Consider the following 18,797-nt stretch of genomic DNA (forward strand, 5'->3'; position numbering starts at 1 on the left):
CAACACAGGAGTCAAGAGTCAGAATTGTCATCAGCTTTTTTTTTTTTTCAGTTCTGTACTTCAAGGCTTTGAAGGACCAGACTCTTTCAGGACACCACTGAACATTAAATTCAAGCTTTCTGAATTTAAACGCTATGAATTAAAATTTCCTGTACTAGACATAGTGACTCCAAGACATATCAGCCTGTCCTGGGAACCACAGAAATGTGGTTCGATGTTATAAAGCCAGAATGACCTAATTCTGGGTGAAGTGGGATGATATGAGCAGACAGAGCCAAGGTTTCTTCTCAAAACTTACCTTCCAGTGAGTTGGTTTGGGCATGGTCATTTACTTGGCTAGATACAAAGGCGGCTTGGATGCAAATCGGCAGATTTTAATGCAAAATTACAGCCACATGAGCAAACGTTCCCTAGCACAGAAGAATGGTTGTTTTTCCTGTTCATCTGGGGGGCATGTCCAATGGCAAAGATGCTAAGATAAATTCTGGGCTTAGTCTTGTATACAAAGTACTAAACATCTAAATATGGTTTTGCCTCTTTTTGTTGGCTGGGCAGAGACTATGGAACAGATCAGTGCTCGATGCTGGCTACCTTGAACATGCTGCCTGATGGAGTCACAATTCAAAGCAATTCATTCTCTCTCCATCACTTTTCACCCTATAAAATCTTCCCTGGCCTCCCTGCAGAAACAGCAGAGAGATCTCAGAGCTGTACCAGTTTGTTATGAAGCTTGCTGTCAAACTTGGCAGGGGCTGCAAGCTACTATATCCTTTCTCACCAGCAAGGTTTGCGGGTGGAAATTGTCAGCCCCGAGTGTGCCTTTCAGGCTTTGGGAAAAGGGAGACAGCGCAACTGCAGCAAAGCAGCCCATACAGCACGTCTCCTGAAGAAGCCCAGCTGATAGATGGAGAGAGAAATCCCAAAAGGCAATGAAGAAGGAAAAGCTATGGCTGGAAATTGTGTGGGAGATTGTGTTCATGTTCTCCATGGGTCCTTGGGAACCACAACGTTTACAGTCCATACCTTTGTGAGGCCACTGATTTCTTCCCTTTGAGGTGAGCATGTGGAACTCACTCAGTAGTATTTCTGCTCCCATGGATCTTTCCACAGGTGGGGAGCCTGAGGGCCCATATGAAAGCATGAGCGGATTAGCTCTGTCAAAACAAAGATCCTGGTTTTGTGCCAGTAAGGAAAAAAAAGAAGGACTGGGGAAAGCATAAAATAGTGTATGATATGTAGGAGGAAAATTGTTTTTTAATAGAATATTTTCAACATTTTCCATTAAACTTTGGTCACTTGCAGTGCAAGTTTTGGAATGCAACTCTCTCATCGCCTTAGGATGGTCTGTGTTTTATTACATTAGTAAGGAAGCCCAGCTTGGTTCTAGCAGAGCTACTGTATGAAACACTTCAAACTCAAGCCAAAGTGGTGAGAGTAAAAGCCCCTCCTCACTGATTTTCAGCCTCCATTCTGGGGACAGTGATTTAATATAATTTTTATCATATGCAAAACAATCTTTTGTTATCAAGCAATAGTAAGTCACAAATGATCACATCATAATGAACGAGATTACGTGAATTCAAATGTTACCCATATGATGACTTGTTTTCAGCCAGAATTCCTAACCAGAACGAGCAAAGGAATATATTAGAAGAGGGGAAGAGGTATTGGTCATGAAACAGGGGAGATGAACTGAGTAATGAGAGAACATTAGAAGCTCTTTTCCCCCTTCCCACTCTACTCCCTCCACCCTTCCAGTGATACTGGGTACATCAATATTAGAAATAGGTGCACCAAAAGAATAGGAACAACTGCAGTGCCAGCAGTCAAGCATGAAAAAATATGGGAATCTGGACAAGTAGCAACACCATAGGTCTATCCTCTTGGAGCAGCAATGGTGGGGAAGTTAGGTGGAGTAAATCCTGTTATATATATAGTGTGTAGCAATTTTTATAGTTCAGAGACACGAGAGAGGCAGAATGAAAGTTACGCTTACCAAGATGAACCCAGAGAAAGAATAAGACACTTCAGTAGGGTCAGAAGGTATTTATCTGCATAAGGTCTATCAGTTCTGTGTAGCCATGGTCTCCATAGATATAATTTAGAATATTTCATGAGCACTGACAAATTGTTACACATTTAAAGATCAGGGGAAAGGAGAAAGTCTTTAAGGTGCAATTCACCTCACAACGCAGCCAGGGTCTTGCGTTCTCAAGCTTTCTTTCAGATCTAATTTTTACAGGTAAAGACTGAGCCTTTTGATTTATGCTGAATTCTGCCTAAAAAGTAGAAGGATATCTCTTTCTGAAGTTATTTGTCTAGATGAAGTCAGCTTTACGCATCTGCTTTCTCACAAAGATCAAGACACCTTCCTCTAAGCCTCAAGACTGTGGCTCTTTAATATGCTGTCCAGAGAGCTCAGTTCTTTAATACTTATCAGAACAAACAGTCCAGTATATTGTACCAAATCCTCTCTGTCTGCCATGTGAATCTTGTAAATAAAGTCTATGTTAATCAGAACCAGTATCATTCTGCTGTACTTTCCTCTTTCTGTGTGCAGTGTGTGGGTACGGGTTTGGTCCTTTTCTACTCTTAGGTCAGTAATGCAATAGGCTATGCACTGCACTTCAGGTTTGACAAAAATCTTTTTTACTCAGTTGCCCTTATATTGGACTGGATATCCTTCCATTTGCTGGAAATACAGCAAAGCAAGAGAAAGATAAATTTTAGCATTAGTTCTCTCACCAAATAGGTCAATGAAATCATACAGCTGTGGAAATTTGCACACGTTTAGCACATTCCATGTGGATGTCAGCTGAAGTCATACCTTAACTCTCTCCACTTGTAAGAAAGACTAGCACAGAACATGAAGAAATTAGAAGTTCATCTTATCTTCAAATCTTTTCAGAGAGATTGTGAATGGCAAGCCCAGAAATTCTTAGAGATCCATTTATGTAACAGTGGCAGCAGCCAAGGAAAGAAAGAATCAAGATGCAATGAAGTTCTTGATCCCATCTGGGCAAAGAGTACAAAGGGAATCATCACGTCTGCATGAAGAGAGTGATGGTGATAGAGTACTAACAGAAGAGTCAGAATCCCCAGAGTCAAACACTGTGGGAACGAGTAAAAGCCACAGAAGGAAATGGAGGCTAAAGAGAAAGGCCCACAGTAAATATCTGCAGATGCTGTTGTTCGCAGTGGAAGCTGAACCAAGAGGGATGTAGTCATACACACACGTAGCACCTCACCAGTGGAAGAATATTCTTTTCAAGATCAAAAGTCAAGCAGCAATAAAATCCGTGTCAAAAAACATCGGCAGAGGAGGCTGTGCATGCTCACTCATGAACATCTGCACTAAGAAGCCACTTAAGTAACCATGCAACAGCATGGAAGAAACATCTGCAGCATGTAGACCACCAGCTGTGCAGTAATAATACTTTGAATATCCAGAGTGCCTTTTATCTGAATACTGCAAAGCATTTCCCAAACAAATTAAGCTTCACAACACCACTGTGAGCTTCTTATTTAATGGTAGGATTATTTCATCCTGCACTAAATGCCATTGCTGCCAGAATGAAAAGTAACACCTGTTTATCATCTCACAGAAACATACAATTTTCACGATGGGAAGTGACGAAAAGCGTGTAGTTAAGTTAAAGTAGAGGAAGACTTGAGGTGGTCAGAATTAAATGTTTAAAAAGAAACTCAGAAAAACATCGTATTAACACCCCCTCCCCCCACTTACTTTTTATACAAACTGTCACATTAATTTTTATCCTCACATGTGGTTAGTCTTTGGTCTTTATTTCTCATTGGGAAAAGAGAACTTCCTCCGGTGTATACTTATAGGGGTGTCTACAGATGTGCTCAGAAGTACAGAAAAATACCTTTCTTGGTTGTGCATGCTCAATAAAATGTATTGCTGTGCATTGCAAATAGCTTTCCTTTGTACTCCTTCAGATCTGTTTTTATAAGGCATCTTGATCATTATATTACAGCACTGCCTTCCAAGGCAGCATGCTATCTAGTAAGTTCTAAAACAAACTTCTTGCTGTGTGTGCTTTCCACCCCACAGGGTACTCCATGTAAGCAGCATTCTAACCTGATTCTGCTGAGTTAGTGAGATCTGACTATGTTTCTTAAGAACAAGAAGAAAAGCTGGAGAACATGACCTATATCCAATGAAGATAGGAAATATTACAGACACTCCATTACAATTCCCTCTTTCTGCTTCTCAATACACCCACTTTTCAATCCTGTTGAAATGTTGGCGGAGGAAGCACTTAGATGGGGAAGTTGTTGCAGTGAAGCAGGCTCGTTCTTTATCGAATGAAGTTCAGTACTGGCAGAACAATGCCAGGACAGGCTGTCCTGACAGCTAGACAAACACATCTTTAAAACTTAAACTTTTTGAGGGCAGCAATGAGATTGTAATATGTGCTTGACAGTAGCACCCTAGGATCTTAACCTTTGAGTAACCTTTTTGATGTTACAGATAAATAATAATATTATCTAGGACTTGGACATGACTAATTGTATTTCTAAGCATTGTTAGGGGTGTTTGGATATTTGGCAAATAGCACTAGCATTGGCTAAGGATTATATTTTAAGCATGTCTACATTCACCATCTCTGAGTTGGTCCCAGCTGGGCATGTGGTGGTTAACCTCAAGCCAACTTCTCCCTTCTCTTGAAAAGCTGGTTACAGGAGGACACAGCCTGGCTTGAGAAAAGAAGGCTCTTTCATGGTTAACATTTTCCAGAAACACTTGGTGTTGGTATAACTCCATGCCTGTTGAAGCCCAGGGTAAAATTCTGTTTGTCTGCAATGCCAGGTATGGTTGGCCAGCACCACCTGCTTTTGACATCTCATCCGACACGACCAGCTCTGAAAAAGTTCTCTCATGCTCACAAACTGACTTTTCTCCAGAAAGAGCTGTTTCTTTTCTCCGTGGATGCAACCGAACATATGTGCCAAGAAGCTCACTATCCCGCCAGGACTGACTACTTCATTTCAAATAAACCATAAAATGGCATGAATTACTTGGGGAGAATAAAATGTTCCCTTTCAGTATGTACATTCATTAGTTTTTCTCTTGTATGCCAGTTTTGTCCATTTGATTCACACAGGATTTTCCTTAGCCATATTTCAAAATGGTGAATAGAAGGATTAGGTCTTTAAAAATCCTTCATTTTCAATTCTATCACACATAAGACAAGCAGTTAATCTACTTTTTGATATATGATATTAAGCTGCCCACACAGTCTGACCCATTTAGAAGAACAGCAGTAAGGTGCAAGGGACGTTGAAAGGTTCCTCTCCATAGAAGTAACAATGTTTCTTCCCAACATGTATTTCCATTTTGGTTTTTCAAGATCCTAACATTTGAATTTTATTTTGCTTTTCAATTCAGACAAACCTCAGAGCTCAGAGGATAACAAAGCTGAGACCTAAGCTGCACACCAGCTCCAACTCACCAGTTGAAATGATAGCACTGCATTGTTTCCACAAGACAAGGAGAAAAACTGAAATCTCCAATCCCAGATCCGACATCTGTTCCAACTTAGTAACAAACTAAACTCATTCTCCATCCCCCATATGCATATCTGCACATATGCCCAATGGAACACTCAGTTTTAAGAACATTTGCCTCTGTATCCATGTTGGGCCACTTCTAGTTTTTAGACACAACCATAAATCAGTTCAGTTTCACTAGAAAGAGCGAAGATTCACAGAGAGCCCAAGGCGAGAATCTCTACCCAACTTTCCTAACCCCAAACCTGACTCTGCAGCAATATACTATATTTGTTTTCAGCAGTGGAATACTATCACATTCGATCACAGTCTCAGCAGCAACAATTTATGAGTCTGTTCCCCCTAACCCTTCTACATCTGGTTCTTCACAGAGCTAGTATCCATGTTCAGAAATCATATGAAAACCACATCTTTTCTCAACTCTGCTTTGAATCCTGGTTGTTTTAGAAATATGGTAGCAAGAGGAATAAGAAGAGCTGTGAAAGACAGCAAAGTTGAGCCTCTGCTCTGGGGACACTAGAGCCCATGACTGTGTGGCTGGAGTCAGCTCCTTGCTGTCCAGTTGTGGAGCAGCCTGGCCAAGCAGCACCAAGGAGCCAGGGTCGAAGCATCTTCCAGCTAGGCAGCCAGTCAGTTCGGGATGCTCACCAGGGAGCCGTGGTGGTCTCACAGTTAACTAACCTCAGGCCTCAACTCAACTGCTTTCATGGTGATGCCAGATAAAGGAGTCCTTCCATCCCCTCCCTGCTCCTCCTCTTCTCAGAAAGTGCTCTTTTATTTACATTCAAACAGAATTTCTTTACATTCAAATAGAATCCAAAAGATGAGGAAATTTGAAATACATTGCTGACATGCTCCACAGACTGCAAATTGCAAGGCAGGGAGGGAATTGGTCACACACAAATGGGCTGTGGTTTTGCCCCATGAACTCCATGAGGGTAATAACCATTGTACCACCAGGTGGGTTTTATGCCATTCAGAAGCTGCAATGATAGCAAGCAGCTCTGAATGCTTGAGATCAGCAGGTAAAGCCTCAGAAGCATTTCATTGTTCCATGTCCTGTTTCCATATTTCGTTTTACACACACGTAAGTGGGCAATCTGGAGCTTCAAACCTTCATTCATATGCTACTACAGTAAATATTTTTAAAGTCAGAGTAGCTTGAAATGCCACTTTCCCCGATCTGTTTTCTGTTAATCTTGTGTACCTTGTGTACTTATTAACTTGGGAAAAATCCTAAATTCTGTGCTTACAAAACACAGGCAAGATCAGAGCCCTAGCATTCAAATCTCCTATTTAACAAGAAATGAAGGGAAGCAATATATTTTCATAGCATTAACAATGATCCAGCTGTACAGGTGGGGAAAGACTCCAGCATCTTTACATAGCTTCTTCTGAGGATACCACTAATTATTTATATAAATGTCCAATAACAGAGGGAAGTCACCATCTCATTTAATGCAACTTGAGCACCGCTTGCTGAATGCAAACAGCTTCTAGCCCCAGGCTCAATTCAAACCAGAGGCAGTGGCTAAATTATTTGCATTGACAGTCAGATCTCACATCTGTGGGATGCAAGAAAGAAATTATGCCAAGTGTTAAGTTTGTTCTTTCAAAGTTCAAGGCAGTGAGCAGACCCAACCAAGGAACCTGTACCTTCCCCTCTGGGACTCAGTTATGGGGAGGAAGAGGAATGGTGACAATTTGGGAAGTGATTCATTCCAGATATTCATGAAACACGTCTTCAGCAGCAGGGGAATGGCAGAGTGAGCTTTTACCCCACCTCCTGACTTCCCCATTGCTCTGCCTTGCAAGGTGTTTCATTGCTATCAAGTCTTTGCTTCAGACCATCTGAGTGAAGAAAAGCCTCTCTCTCATTTTTTATTTCTACTTCCAGTGCATTCATGAGGATGAAAAAAATGCACAGATCATACTTTGTGACCACAGAGTGATATGTAAATCATGTTTCTGGGGTACACATGGTTCCTAGGGCTTCTTCTGATACTGCCTGAAGCACTGCAGACGTGCTAACTGGCTTTCCAAATCCCAGCCCTTTGCAGGGGGAAGCACAGCACACAGTCTGCTGCATCTGACTTCCAAAAGCAATGGGGAATACGCACAGAAGTGGAAGATGCCCATGCCTCATCACTGTTATCATATTACTTGTCTAGTATTTACCAGACTTCACAGACATACACTCTCCTGGCCCAAGGTCTTGGAGGCATCATTTTAGATTAATCCTGAGCTATCCAGGTCAAAAAGGGGGTCATGAGGGGTGAAATTCAAAACAGAGTCTCTCTTGACAACAGAAGCAGCAAGTGCTATCCCATATTATAATCTGAAATAAAACAGCGCCAGTTTTCCAGCAACTTTGTGAAAAATCTGTAAACTGACTAGACTTCATCAACTGTGATGACAATACCAGCACCTATTTTCTTTTTCCTGCTTTCTGTGCAATAAAGTGACCCAGAGATGTTTTTCCATTCAGGAGACAAAATAGGGAAATGTCAGGTTAAAGGCTAAGTAGAAGAATTTGGCTAAGAGCAACATTTCTTCCCTGTTATAACTATTTATAATTATTGTTAATACTATTGTATTACCAATCAAAATACCTCTATTGTTTTATGCAGCAGAAGTCACAGGCTTCTACTGCACACAGTTGCACAGCAGTCTAGGGTAGGCTTAAAACACACTTCCTTATTAATCCTGAATAGACGTGATTTTCTGGGGTGGCCTCAAGCAAATCATCTCACCTGCAATGAGACAGATGAAAAATGTGCCATTAAGGTCTGACCCACAGCTGATGTAAGATGGAAGAGACCTGCAGGAAGTGCCCTGACACAGGCTTGTACTGAGAGTACCCCCTGGAGCTGGTGAAACTGGCAACACGCAGTCCTATCTCTCTGCATATTCTGCCCTGCAAAGGGACAGTCCCTGTAAAAATATCCATTTACACAGCAACAGTCAAAATAAATTTCTCCCTTTAGATATCCCCTTGGCATTGTCAGTCACACTCATGGTCTTATCTCCAGGGAACTTCCAACAGCTTCATATTCTGGTTGGAGTGCAAATTCCTACAACATGAAGTAAACACCTCTGGCCCCTGGAGCAGCCCTTTTCCCAGAAACCTACATAGGAAAACCCATGGTACTCTAAAAGACCACATGGCGTGGAACTTTTTCATTCTAAATCCACTTTTATTGCTGTTTCCAACCATCACAGGAATCACACAGCATGCAAGTCAGGAAATGCAGACACCAGAGATCAGCTAAGTGGCAAATACTTCTCACTCATGAGCACAAGCAACATCAAGCTGCCAGCTGCTGCCCTCAGCACAAGACTCCCCTCGTACCCCCAGCTCACAACGACTCTGAAATCTGATGCTAACCTCACTGCTCCAGTCATCAAACTGAAAAAGGTGGCAAATCTAAACTCTATAGTCTGCTTCTCCAACTTGTCTTCCATGAAACACACTCTCCAGCAACACTCCTATAAGCTCAGCAGAGAACACTGACATTAGCAAAGCTGTTGGGTTGGTTCATTGGAGACCTACACTCAGTAGAGCAAGCCACTCCAGAAGCACATTCCTGGTCTCTGCCCACTAACTGGGCAATGAAGACAAAGTGAAAACTTCAGTGTTGAGCCAATGGATAAGACGCCAGGAAATTGCAAACTGCACCAAGCATGACGGCAAATGGAAACCATGACATGAAGTTCAGACGAAGGTCACTGCTTCAAAATTTTTTTCTAAAGAGAGATTTTATTATGTTTTTTCTTTTGCAAGCATGCATCAATAAAGCTAGAGTACCAGAGACAGAGAAGAAGTGGGTTTACAAAAGAGAATAAAAATAAATTTTGAAGTACTTTTTGCCTGGGTGGTTCAGGCACACACTTTCAGCCTTTGGTGCAACGTGTGCATCTGCAAAACTCTGCAATTATGGGCACGGTAGTGGTTTAAATGGCAGCTCACGTTCTGCACAGCTGACAATCCACCTGCACCAAAAGGTCAGTGGAGATGGACAGACTCTACAATAGCACCTAACAAACAATTCTCTCTGATTTTGGAGGCTTTATCTTGCACACTCAAATACTGAGACTTTGACTGATGTATCCCTGAGCTGGTTCATATATGTCACAGGACAGAGCTGGGACCAAGCCTCATGCTTCCTACTCACTCACCCCCAAAACACCAGCCACCTCTTGAAGATTTTAAAAAAAAATGCTTACTTAAAAGCTTTGGAGATTCAAAATGAAAGACCAAGGCCACCTGAAGAAAAGGGATTACTTTCTTACAGTGGGATTCTAGTCTTCTGTGCCTAACTAGGCTACAGCTGAGAGTATCAACATAGTGCTTACAGGTTTTCTATTTAATATCATAACAGAAAAACATTACATTACAGTGACTGCTCTCCACTAGGATTGAATCACCTTTGTATTAAACAAGCGGAAAAAACCCTCATACAAAAAAAAGCTCTGGTTTTCTGACAAAAGCTGTGTGCTCTGCTTTGACAAAGGTCCTCTAGGAGCTCTGCTCAAGCTAAGACAACTAATTTAAGGTATTTTATCTTGTGCAATTTGGATATAGTCTTAGGTTTTTCAGAAGTAAAACAGAAACATGACACCAGCTCAGCCCCAGGTGTTTTCCTCTTTCCTCATGTTGTGTTTCATGGCAACTTTCCATATTTAAAAGCTATCCTAGATGGAAACCCATCTCATAACAATCCACAATCACTTATGTGACTCCCTAGATCACGCCAACATAAGACTCAGAGTCAGAAAGCAGGTTCAGAGACGATCCAAACAACAAGCATGGCTACACTGCTGAGAGAGCTGTCAGTCAAGGCCACTTCTAATCCCACTTGTTGTAAATACAAAACCTGCTAACTGGCTGCTGAAGAGGTCTTGCTGGGCTGTTAAAATATTTGCCTATAACTTGTTGTGCAGTCCTTAGTAGGGTCCACTTCTCACAAGGTGATCACTTGAAGCTTCTATAAAATACAGAGGAAAAAAAATGCCACTTAAGTGTTTTCAGAAAAATCAACTCAAAGTGGAAACCCAGGAGAGACCAGCAGATCTTCTCTCCCTCACGTCCACTACATGTGCACCTCCAATGTTGAGTCCTCTGATGAAAAATTAAATGACTTGTGGGGTAGGAAATGACAAAGCACTATTAAAATTACATAAAACTTTCTCATGGTTTTTCTCTGGTGTTTTCTGCAACATGTCAGAAGATTAATTTGTTTACTGTCCACAGATGCAACAATAACCACAATTACTTCCCGAGGAACATTCAGTACAGCAACACTCCATGTTCCTCTCTGCCACAACAGTGTTTTTCCACAGCATCTACTGGGGACTGCCACTACTGAGAATGGTCCTGAAAGCTCGAGGTGAGCTCAGGGAGCCAGGCTCACTGCTGGCAGGGGAGGAGAAAAACGATGCAATCTGCTAGGGATAGACCAAAGAGAGACATGCAACCATGGGCAACAGTGCACCCTATGCCACTAAGGGCAAAACTCTTGCTTCTAAATAAGTATTAAACTCATGACACTACTCCTGACTTTAAAATATCATCAATGAAAGAAGAAGCACGTTAACAAGATTAACCATAAAGGTGTTGCCACATACTGAACTACATGACTGCATCCTTCCATGCATGCATAAAAACTCACACAAAGGTTTTCACTGAAGACCACCAGCGATGAGTCACCCAAGCAGCTGCCTGTTGCTGCAGATAAAATGCTTATCACATCACAGACTGGCCCACCAGCATATTCAAGAAAGAAGGTGAGTGATTCGTTTGGACTACTTCCATTTCTGGGACATAACTTAGACCTCAGTCATTTGTCTGAGTTGTTCCCATTATGCTTCCCTTTTCTGAGTGACTATTAAAGTAGTAAGAATAGCGGGACAAAGCTCTCCTCCTGGGCATCGCAGGAGTTTAGGATGTGTCAGATAAATATATCAAAGAGGAGATTGTTCCTGAACACTAAAAACCCACTGGAAATATATATGACAGCCCCAAGGCAGTCTGACACTAGCATCCCTCACCTGGGGCTGTTAGACAAACAGCTCATATTTTACTCAGAGTGAAAAAATCACACACATTATGGTTCTCTGACACTCTTTAATCTTAACACAGCTGCGAGCTTCTTTCAGCAGAGAAACCTTTTGGGTGAATGTGACCTTTGGATAAATCCTTGCATGTTCTCTGTCATGGTATTTATTGTTACAGTCAGGATAATGATTCATTTTGTGAACAGCCGCGGAAGGGATCTTTTTTCCAGCAGCACCACAGACCTGTAAATGTGTTCTTCCATCATTGTCATACCTGTACTGTGAGAGGAAAACATAGGGTCAACCAAAAAAAAAAAATATATATATTCTTTCACACTTTCATTTGGATTACTGCACAGAAAGACAGCATTCATATTTACAAGATATATAAAGGAACACAAAAAAATTTTATCATTGAGGCAACCGGTTTCTGGTAAACTCTGTCAGAAGTTATAACTGTTTTCTAGAAACACTAGCTACCTGAACACAATGCATTTTCCTAGAATAAGTAAGGCATCACTTTTCCATTCAAAGCAGACAGTGGACACTACAGGAGAGGAGGACAAAACCAATACAAGACTTGAAAACCAATCCCTGTGTCTCTGCCAGCTTTCAGAAATACCACTAACCTTAAGATAAAGCTGGTTTTCCTGCAGCTGACACTCAGTATTACAAAAATTGTTTCTGTTCCTATTGCACATAAGCACAGTAACCCTCTCTTGGTCATTCCCCACTCAGCTCATAACAAATCCTTTTGCTGAGCCACCAAGAAGCCTAAATGGAGTCTGGACATGTAATCTGATGGCCTCCAAGCTGCCCAGGAAGGGAGATGTCAAAAGCTGCTGGATAAACTACTTTGCTGGATCTAACATTTGAGTGGGTTATTGGGCTACTTCATGAAATACCATCCTGTCTAGAACCCTGAGACATGAGGGTCCACTCTCACTACCAACAAAAAATGAATCAAAGACTTGGTTCATGTCAATCTGGAAGACTTTCTCACATCTGAATGGAAAGCAGACTTAAGAATTTTATTAGTACCTTAAGCCTGAAAATGAAGGATGCTGCCAGCCACAAGTCAGCATCTGCAAGAGATTAATTGCTGTGTTCAGCTCTTTAGCAATGCATATAATTCAGGCAACAGTTAGGAGCAGGCAAAAATACATATGTTGTGTATGTAGGAGTGATAGTCACGTAATATGTTGGTTTATGAGATCAGTCTCTGATCTCTGACTTTCCTAGCTCAAGCTCTCAGGCATCTGATGTTTTCAAATGATAAAACTTTTAACACAAAAGCGTAAGTAGCGGTGACCTGGAATGAGTTCACGTGCATTTTCATGCTTCTCAGGAAGGAGCAGTTCATGTCACAAAAGTCATCATTTGTTTGCAGTAATTCAGAGACAGTCAAGGACTGGATAAATACAGGGAAGATTCTGTGGACTTCAGCAAGCTGTGCTGTCACACCCTGAGCTGGAAACATAACAGTAGGACACCACAAGAAACTTCTGTTGCTGTTGTTCATATCGTACCCACTCAACACTCTACCAACTTAAGACACAAAACTCTCTCCCTAAGGCTGCCCATCCAGTGTTTTCATGCACTCCACATAACTCCAACAATTGTATGTCAAAAGGGCATTTCCACAAATAAAAGGCACTTTTAAAAGCATTACTGCAATACTAATTTTCCTAAAGCATTGTAAAAAAACATTAGAAGAAACTTTGGACTTTTTCAGAAAGTCAAAGAAGTTCTTATCCTTGGAATAGGTTGCTATTGGATGTCTAAACTATGCAACCTTCTGTTTTCAGTCACCATCCAGATTTAGTAGGTCTTAAGAGAAAGATCAGGCCTAGTTTCCCCCCAGTCAGTATTGGTCCTCAAGTCAATAAATCTTAATATTGACCACAACATAGAAACCAGTAAATGTTTAATATCTTCTTCTGGGTTTTAATTATAAACACTGAGGAAATTTGTCAACTCTTGACTTCCTAGTCATATGGAAAAGCTTTTAAACATTCTGCACAGACCACTGTCGATTGGGCCCATCACAGCTGCGGAACTAAAACATATTTCACCAACAATTCTCTGAGCATTTACATTTTAAACCCTGACATGACTTTGAACGTAGTCTGCATCTGCTGCAAGGGCAGAAGAAAATAAATAGCATCTTCTAACGTTATTACTTCTTCCAGTGCCACAGTTAAATATCCTCTGCCCATATAAAATTTGAACTTCCATAGATGGAGAACGTTGACAAAAATCCCTGTGGTATTCCATAACCAAAAAGTGTTCCTGGCCAAGTACTTTATCATTTGTAGAGAAATATGAACAGCACTGAGAGACAAAGAAATAAATGAGGCAGGTGAAGAAAATTCTTGGGGCTACAGTGCACAGTTTGGATGCAGCTGACAAAAAGAACCATGCAGTGTGAACTCCTTGCCTCAAAAACCAGATGGGAATGCTGGCCAGGGATATCACTGGCTACCACGTAATACAGGCTATGGCTATGGAATAGATTATGTCAAGTCAGGCAGCAGTCTAGACGTCTTGGGACAAAGCACAGGCTCATGAGAGAACACCCTGCCAAAGAAATTTGTTCCTTCAGTGTCTCTCTGCCACCATGTTTGGTGTGATCTCACCCAGCTGTGCAGAGTATTCATTTCACATATGCCTGTTAATTGCATTCTTCATCTGCAGGGTAGGGGTGGACAACAGTTTGAAATGACCGTATAGAGATCAAACTAACCAGAGAGACAAAATATCTGGAAAACAGAGCAGGTGAGTTAAAGGAGAGCTGGAATACGAAGCAATATCCCTTACAAATGGGCTGAAATGCCCATGTAGTGTATTTCAGTTTTGGGCTAGTGGGTATTTTGAAGTCAGATCTTCACTGCTAATGGTTGCAGTGAAGATTTGGGCCTCCTGTAAAGTGAGGAATCATGATGCAAATAGTTGGAACTACATTTTTCAGATGCTGACAAAACACAGCCTAACTAATATATAGAACCCGAGATCATGTTAACAAGCTCAATGGCAGATAAAATAGGCACTTTCCTGTGGAATCTGTTTACGTTCTTCTCTGATTACAGAACAACATTCAACCCCTTCTAGGGATGTATTGGTGATCTTTCTCTATATTGTCAGCAAATCATCTTTGCCTTCAGACACAAAACCAAGGGTATTCCTCATGCCAACCAGTCCATAAGACATTTTTGAAAACATTTTCTACAACCACAGAAAATCTTAGAATTATTGAAAGTTTATGTCATCCTTTGAGGACAACAAGAACATCTATAATCTATGTCATCACCTTGTCATAATCCAGGGAGTAAGGAAATTTTTTTCATGAACAATGGGATGAAAAATTAATACAACAGAGAAAAACCATTTAGACAGACTGATGAGCAGAACAAAAATGGGCTTTCAAATCTCAGCCAAATCTTTGATATCTGAACATAGAGTTCAGTGGGGGTTTTCTTGCATACTGTCTCCTCCTGCTCCAAAAGCAAGTGTTTTATAGCCCATGCCTCAATTCACTACTAGGTTTTGACTTATTTTAAGGTTCTTACTTGCCAAAGACACATTGCTGCATGGAATATTAATGAGGTTGTCATCTCTACTGGGCCTTAAAGGAGCAGACAAGATTTAGTGCCTTCTTAAAAAAACTAGCAATGCTTTCTTCTGAAAGTTTGAGAATTTGTGCTTTGACAAGAATAAGACAATACACTTTTTGTGCATGTGAAACCTCTTAAATCCCATCAGAAGGACTTGAGTTTGGGGCCAGGAATCAGGCATTTTCACATTTTAATCTCAACTTTTCTCTTGGCTTCCTGCACAGCAAAGAAGTCTTTCTTCATTTCAACAACTTCAAACCAGGGTACAGTGAGAACTAAATGTTTACACTGCAATTTGAAAATGTAAAGTGCTAAAAAGAAGTACTTAGGAAAGGAACTTTATAATCTTTTTCTTTGCTGCTATGGTATCCACCATCCTCAACAAGCTCTAACTTCATGTACTCAGAGACTACATAACCTTAAGCACTCACTCTCTGTAAACTACATACCTCATTTGAGAGCTGATGTACAAAAATCAGCTGTCTGAATACCTTAACACTTACAACAGCTTCCTCTGGACTTATCATAAGAGAAATCACTTGTTATTAATTTTCACATGCTAGATTTATTTTAGCTTTTATGTTTCAGGAATATTATGGAAACAGAATGTTAGTTGAAGGAGTACCCAGGAATGCAAGAAAACATATGGCTTCAACTCCCTTCAGTATTCCCAGCACATTCACCAACAATTTTAATTTCAACTGGCTTGAGTGGAGGAGTCAGAGAGAGACTTAAATGCTCTAATCCTCTGTATATCATGATGAAGGGTTGAAATCACGGCACCTGCTCTCACATATGCAGATCCTTCCATTTGGGGTGAAAATATAAACCTGCTGCTCCCTTTGGGTGAGGAAGAACTCTTTATAGTGTTCTGGGATCCAGTGGCATTTTAGTTCTACCCATGCTCCAGGATGACCCTGGCAATCTCCATAAGTCTGTGTCTGCTCTGATGAATCCCCCAGAGACAAAGTCAATTATGGGAGCACAACTACACACGTGTTTCCAATGAGCATCTCAACAGTTTAAAGAGTGGGTGAACCTGACACACATACCCATACCCCACCCAAGATTAGGGATTGTGATAGGAAATATTTAAGATGGATAAATACATACTACTGGATAAGCACAAGTACCTGTGCCACCATTCTTGTCTGCTCCCACTGAGTCTGCTCTTTGCTTTGGTGCTGTGATGCCTGAGGATACAATAATCCTCAGGTGCTAAAACTTGCCATGGGGGGTCATGACCTTTTGTTGTCATGCCCCAAGCCCTCACCAGCACTTGCCTTGCCACATATGTAGGACCTGTGTGCTCACAGTTAATCAAGGGCTGCATCTGTCTCTCATCTCACTGCTGGTGCCTGGTGCTCGATCTGCTCTTGCTCTCAGAGCTTCAATGCCCAGGGTGTGAACATTTTGTAGGTTGAATAGCAACAGAAGACACCCCCAAAATGGATTGTGCTGCATTTGTTTGAGAGACTGTGTAAATCACCAGTCCTGTGAAGTGCTGATTCCTTCATGTGCTGTGAAGAACAACAGAAAAATGAGGATTGAATAATTAAAAGTTAATTGCTTTACACACTAGCAGTTTGTACACTTGAGAGAGCAAGTGTGGAGTAAGGGACCTTCACACACCTCTCAGTACAGCGAGCCCTTATGGGGACAGACAGGAAAGAAGGAGATTTGCCTATATCCCGGATTGCTGCTTTATACCACAGACAGCTACTTAATAGCTAACATAATGCAGAGGTCCACAGAGATCTCAAAGCCTGGGAATACCCCAGATTTTTTGGATGCCCCATGAGACTGAGAAAAAAAAGACAGCAAAACAGAAGGAAAAATCTCCAACTATTAAAAATACCCACAAGAAAGCTTTCAGTTAAATGCAACCCATATAAGGTCTCTAGAATGGACCCCTCACATGCAGCAAGTCAGCTGTCCAAAATACAGGGAGAACAATCTTGATAAGCTCCTTGGAGCTGCCAAAACCTTCCTAAGGCAAACTTTCTGCAGAAACTTTTTTTTGTGCTGGTCACAGCTCACGTCCTGCTTTGTCTGGTTATCCTGCCAGAAGCATAAATGAACTCAATAAGAATAACAGGAGGATTAGGTTAAGCTTATTTTTAAAACATTTCCCACAAATTCATCTCATTTGCCTGCTTATAAACACCCTTGCTCATCTTCTCTGTGTGTCCAATTAGGTAGGATATACTGCAGGTGGCTTAAAATAGAAATTGAAATATAGTAGCTTTGCAGTTATGCATGCTAAAGGAAAGGTAATTAAAATTTCATGTTATGAGATGTGAACTGATCATCTCAGGGGCCTGAATGGATTTCTCCTCCCTATATTACATGGCACAGTTGGCCAGCTATCATATGTGTGGGTTTCCTCTTCTTTGCAATACTTACTGACCTCTGCCTAAGGCAGAATATGAGAGATGATGGGTCGGTTTCTTGAATTATTTATTTACAGAAATAGACATATTGCCATCAGCTGAGCATCCCCGGATTTTATTTAAAGTCAATACTGCAATAAAGCCTATAACATAAAAAGCTAAAATTAAATTAAAACAAATTCGCAAAGAAAGCCCTGCTGAGAACCTGTGGTGGAGGTTAATTAAAATGAGATCGAACAGAGGTCTTGGATTTTGTAGCAGCTGTAGTTAAAAATCTGTGGTACCTGACAGAGATAGATGGTGGTTTCCTCTGATGATGCTTACAACTTTTCCAAACAGTAGCTTTCCAAAAATAGGATTTATTTTTTCAGCTAAAAAGAATACTTCAACATAGCAGGTATTTTTTCTTTGGCAATGGATTAAGTTGCACCAAACTGCAGGTGGCATCTTTTTAAATATTTCCACAAGGAAGGCTATCATTCTGCTTTTCTACCAGTTTCTCTCCACACCTTGTCTCCTTTTTTTAAAAACTGTGCATTTTATTATAATACTGAAACATCAGTGGTGCTTTCCAGAATGGGAAAGAGCTCTTTCAAAAGCTATTTATTAGTGTATGCAACAGGGATGTGCTTGAATTTCACCATGTCAGTTCTACTCCATGTTCATGCTCACTGTGAAGCAGTGGCATTTCAATATTGCAGCTTTAATATGGATATTTATGATGGTGAAGTCTATATTAAAGAAATTATGCCTAGAGCATGTTTTAAAGCCTATAGGACAAGCTTTGAAAAACGTGAAGGACAGCAGACCTATCATTGCAGGTTTCTTCTACAAGCTCCTTACAGACAAGAAAAAAGAACCACAAGTGAATTCTAGTCAGCGAAACACAGAAAGGATCTCTCAGTTGCCTGTGGCCAGACAAATTAGGCCTTCTGCCTTTGGAAAGTCACCCTTTAGTTTTCCCCTGGGAAAAAAGGGGCAAGCAAACAGGATATGGGTGTCCAGATTTGAATGTGTTTTCTTTTGTCTACTCCAGTAAAGAATGAAACAAGGAGCTGAAGCTTTCTGAAATTATCTGTGGTACAGCAAATGGTGGGAAGACAAAACAAGGATTACTAACTGATGCAAAGATTACTGTAATACAGCTGTCACGGACACAAAAAGTCACAATGATGAAAACCTGTCACAAAAATACAGC

The 18,797-nt window shown here is 40.9% G+C and overlaps 1 protein-coding gene across 1 annotated transcript in view; it reads right to left on the reverse strand.

The window, feature by feature from the left end:
• BMPER (BMP binding endothelial regulator) overlaps positions 1–18,797 on the reverse strand; it is a 70,582-nt gene that overhangs the window by 18,764 nt on the left and 33,021 nt on the right. The window lies entirely within an intron of this gene.

Source organism: Corvus brachyrhynchos, unplaced genomic scaffold (genome assembly GCF_000691975.1).
Source record: "Corvus brachyrhynchos isolate BGI_N302 unplaced genomic scaffold, ASM69197v1 scaffold94, whole genome shotgun sequence".
Lineage (NCBI taxonomy): Eukaryota > Metazoa > Chordata > Aves > Passeriformes > Corvidae > Corvus > Corvus brachyrhynchos.